General features: G+C 62.7%; 1 pseudogene; it reads right to left on the bottom strand.

Moving 5' to 3' along the window:
* Nucleotides 1-5,000, bottom strand: part of LOC124571452 — a 9,024-nt pseudogene that overhangs the window by 2,737 nt on the left and 1,287 nt on the right.

The following is a 5,000-nucleotide window of genomic DNA, read 5'->3' as shown; positions in this document are numbered from 1 at the left end:
TTGTAACTTTTGCAGCAACTCTGTAGTGTTCTGGTGCTCAGCACCGCCAGTTCTCGGGGTCGGAAGCCTAAGGCGGCGAGATCCCTCGCCGACGCTGGAGACCATACACCCCTCCAGTTCAACGTCGCGGTGGACACAATCACCTCCTCAACGTCACGGTGCAGGTTGGAGATGGCACGCCGGATGGACGGCGTGTCGTAGTAGGCCGCCTTCTGGGAGTGACACCAGTCGAGCCGGAGGTGGTCTCCGACTATCTGGGCGTCGACCACGCGGGCGATGCCGTCTTTGACCGCCACCACGTCAGGCTTGCGGATGCCCTCAGGTGTTCGGAGGTGGGGCTCCACAGAGACATTGAAGCCCCTCTGCGCGAGTCCACGGGCGACATAACGCACTACAGCGTCATGGCGCTTGACCCGGGACCCGTGCGTCCGAAAGCAAGCCTGAAGTACGTGGTTGGCGGTCTCCACGGCCTGGCATCCCGCGCGGCATCTGGTGTCCGCCTCCCGCCCGCGACTGCGCCGTGCCTTCGTAGGGAAGGCGTTGATGCGGGCGCGGAGGGCGTCGATGTATTCACGCCCAGATAGCAGGCGACTGGTGTCGGCGACCCACTGATGTTGGCCACTGACGGCGGCAGAAGATGAGAGCGCCGCACCGTCAATGGCGATGTGTAGGCGCGCCGCCCACATTTCCCCAACCTGCGTTGACGATTTGAGGAGGTGGCCCTCCCACATTAGGTGGCGCTCCAGCACCTCGATCTCACGCTGCACCTCATCCATGCCTGCACCGTCGCAGGCTGGCCCTATCTTCTTCAGCGCCAGGAGACGGGACCGACGGAGGGTCGGACCCATCCATCGGCAAGATGGAATGCCGAGGCCCCCCTGGGCAACAGGAGCGTGGAAGTATCCCAGGGGGGTGTCCGCCGGAAGGCGGAACCATCTCCTGACGGCGGCCCGGATGGTGACGTCGGCCGACTTCAATGCACCCACCCGGGTGCGGCTGAGGGCCAGCCCGTGGTACAGGCCAGGGAGAAGTACGTTGGTGAGAGCGTGGAGGCGCTGTTGCGGCTTCAGCGGAGCTCGGGAGATGACGTCAAGCTGCTCCACCAGGTGGCGACGTGGATTGAAGACACAGCGACCCGCCGTGGAGAATTGCAGCCCCAGGTACCGGAAGGTTTCACCCACACGCAGGGCAGGCATGGTGGTATTGCCTGCTGTGAAGGTGACATTGCTGTCCACCTTCACCTTCTTCTCGCGCCCTGACGCGACTAAGGCGAGGGTGAAACACTTCCGGGCGTTGATCTGCAGCCCCAGGTGGGCGAGGGCTGCGGTAGCTGCGTCGATGAGGGACTGCAAGCCCCTCGGGGTCGCTGCAAACAGCAAGACGTCATCTGCAAAGGCCGCAGCGTTGACTCTGCGACCGAGGATCCGAGCTCCGATGTGGGAGGGCAGTTGGCCTAAAACGTAGTCCACCGCAAAGTTGAACAGGAGGGGGGAGAGGGGATCGCCCTGGCGAACGCCCCGTCCTGGCTGCACAGACACGCCCACGCCGGCGCCGTCCGCTATCACTGTCGTGCTGCCCTCGTAGCACCGCTCGACATACTCGACAAAACAATCCGGCAGGCCATGCGCCTTCAGCACGGGGCGAAGGGCAGCATGATCTACCGAATCGAATGCCTTAGATACGTCGATCGATGCCACAAAGACAGAGCGGCAGGAGCGAACTGCGTCGGTGAGAGCAGTGTCCAAGATGAAGGTATTTTCCAACATCCCATCCCGAGGGATGAATGCCCGCTGACGTTCGTCCACAGCACATGCGCGCATCAGGCGTGACGCGAGAACCTTGTGAAAGGTCCGCGCCAACACCGAGCAGACCGTAATGGGGCGAAAGTCAGCGGGGGATGTTGGTGCAGCCGTCTTCGGGAGAAGGGACGTTCGCGCGCGAAGCAGGCGTTCCGGAAGGGCGCGGGCCAGAAGGAAGAGATTCATCACTTTCACCAGGACTTCGTGCGGCAGGCGCCGCAACTCCGCTGGGGTAAGGCCGTCCGGCCCGGCTGCTGATCCCCTGGGCGGCAACGCGGCGGCGACCTCCTCATGTGTGACCGGCCCCCATAGGCACTCGGGAGCGACAGGCTCCGAGTGCGGGAGGAGGCGGTCACGAATGAAGCCCGCGGTGGAGATGGGCTTCTTGGTGAAGAGGTCCGCCCAGAAGTCCAGCAGACCAGGGATGGCAGGTGGCGGCTGGAGCAGGGTGCCATCCAAGAGGCCGCGCACGCAACGTGCACGCGACCGTCGGAAGGCATCCTGCGTTCTCGCGTACTCCCAGCGGCGCCGCTTGCGCTTCTGCGTCGGCGGCGCGGCAGGCGGCCGCTTCGATGGTTGGCGCGGCCGCTGTGTCCTGGTGATCGATCTCTCCCCTCTGGACCCGACCGACGCAAGGGCATCCGGGAGCATGCCCAGGATGACATCGGGCGGCGTGCCCCGCCCCAGACCTATGACACGATCCAGGGCAGAGAAACGCTGGGCGGAAGCGGGTAGCCCCGCCAGATGCTCCCAGATGGCGGCGTCAGTCGGCCCCTCCGGCGGCGGCCCGGTGGTGTCGGCCGCGAAGTCCTCGGCTGCGTCGACGGGCGGCGCAGCGGCCTCGCCCGCGTCAGGCAGCGGGCTCGCTGCTCCCCGGCGGGACGCCGGCTCTTCCCCCCGACCGATCTCAAGCGCCTCCATGAATTGGCGGACAAGCTGCTTGTGGGCAGCTTGCCGCCGTCGGCACTTGATTGCCTCAAGCGTTCGGTCGGGGAACATCCTGATGAGCTCTTGATTTACAAAGAAGAACCGGGCGTCCCTCTCGAGGAACAGTTCGGCCTCCGCCTTGGCGAGCGACAGGACTTCTTCCTCCGTCCACCTCGCGCGATGCCTCTCCGTGACGATCTCCGCGTTGGCGGCCGCAAGGTGTTGGCGGCGGCGATGGACCCCGAGACCGTTCTTGGTGGTGAAGCTGCGGTGGCACTCACTACAGGCGTATACAGCTGCAAAAGTTACAAGATTTTCGGCACGGCCGGTTGGCCGGCTAGGTGCTGGGGGAGTTGGGGTGGCACCTTCAGCGGAAGGGCCACCACTTTTTCTCTGAATACTGCCCCCAACTAAAAAAAGGGATAGTGCGAGGGGGGGCTGGTAACCCCCCCAAGCCCCTGGTGCGGTCTTCCACTCTGCGAAAATCAGCGGGCCCACGAGAAGGGGAGAAGACCGCAGGAGAGGAGAGGCTAAGAGGGCTAGGCCCATGTATTGCGCATCACTCTCCCTGTAACCATAACCCAAGGAAGGCACCTCGCAGCAGCAGCACGACTACATCAAGACCGCACTTCGAAAAGCCAAGTCCGGATGCAGCCACACCGCCGCCACTTGGCCACCTTAAGAGAGTCATAGTTACTCCCGCCGTTTACCCGCGCTTGCTTGAATTTCTTCACGTTGACATTCAGAGCACTGGGCAGAAATCACATTGCGTCAACACCCGCTAGGGCCATCGCAATGCTTTGTTTTAATTAGACAGTCGGATTCCCCCAGTCCGTGCCAGTTCTGAGTTGATCGTTGAATGGCGGCCGAAGAGAATACGCGCACCCGCGCGCCCCCGGAGGAGCACGCTAAGGCGGACGCGGCCTCGCAGCAAGGAAGATCCGTGGGAGGCCAAGGCACGGGACCGAGCTCGGATCCTGCACGCAGGTTGAAGCACCGGGGCGCGAACGCCGCGCAGGCGCGCGCATCCTGCACCGCCGGCCAGCACGAGGCCAACCAACGGCGAGAGCAGACCACGCCCGCGCTAAACGCCCGCACTTACCGGCACCCCTACGGCACTCACCTCGCCCAGGCCCGGCACGTTAGCGCTGACCCACTTCCCGACCAAGCCCGACACGCCCCGATCCTCAGAGCCAATCCTTATCCCGAAGTTACGGATCCAATTTGCCGACTTCCCTTACCTACATTATTCTATCGACTAGAGGCTCTTCACCTTGGAGACCTGCTGCGGATATGGGTACGAACCGGCGCGACACCTCCACGTGGCCCTCTCCCGGATTTTCAAGGTCCGAGGGGAAGATCGGGACACCGCCGCAACTGCGGTGCTCTTCGCGTTCCAAACCCTATCTCCCTGCTAGAGGATTCCAGGGAACTCGAACGCTCATGCAGAAAAGAAAACTCTTCCCCGATCTCCCGACGGCGTCTCCGGGTCCTTTTGGGTTACCCCGACGAGCATCTCTAAAAGAGGGGCCCGACTTGTATCGGTTCCGCTGCCGGGTTCCGGAATAGGAACCGGATTCCCTTTCGCCCAACGGGGGCCAGCACAAAGTGCATCATGCTATGACGGCCCCCATCAACATCGGATTTCTCCTAGGGCTTAGGATCGACTGACTCGTGTGCAACGGCTGTTCACACGAAACCCTTCTCCGCGTCAGCCCTCCAGGGCCTCGCTGGAGTATTTGCTACTACCACCAAGATCTGCACCGACGGCGGCTCCAGGCAGGCTCACGCCCAGACCCTTCTGCGCCCACCGCCGCGACCCTCCTACTCGTCAGGGCTTCGCGGCCGGCCGCAAGGACCGGCCATGACTGCCAGACTGACGGCCGAGTATAGGCACGACGCTTCAGCGCCATCCATTTTCAGGGCTAGTTGCTTCGGCAGGTGAGTTGTTACACACTCCTTAGCGGATTCCGACTTCCATGGCCACCGTCCTGCTGTCTTAAGCAACCAACGCCTTTCATGGTTTCCCATGAGCGTCGATTCGGGCGCCTTAACTCGGCGTTTGGTTCATCCCACAGCGCCAGTTCTGCTTACCAAAAGTGGCCCACTTGGCACTCCGATCCGAGTCGTTTGCTCGCGGCTTCAGCATATCAAGCAAGCCGGAGATCTCACCCATTTAAAGTTTGAGAATAGGTTGAGGTCGTTTCGGCCCCAAGGCCTCTAATCATTCGCTTTACCGGATGAGACTCGTACGAGCACCAGCTATCCTGAGGG

Source organism: Schistocerca americana, unplaced genomic scaffold, assembly GCF_021461395.2.
Source record: "Schistocerca americana isolate TAMUIC-IGC-003095 unplaced genomic scaffold, iqSchAmer2.1 HiC_scaffold_1701, whole genome shotgun sequence".
NCBI classification, from domain to species: domain Eukaryota; kingdom Metazoa; phylum Arthropoda; class Insecta; order Orthoptera; family Acrididae; genus Schistocerca; species Schistocerca americana.
The sequence above is the reverse complement of the archived record's forward strand: the minus strand, read 5'-3'. Positions and strand labels throughout refer to the sequence as shown.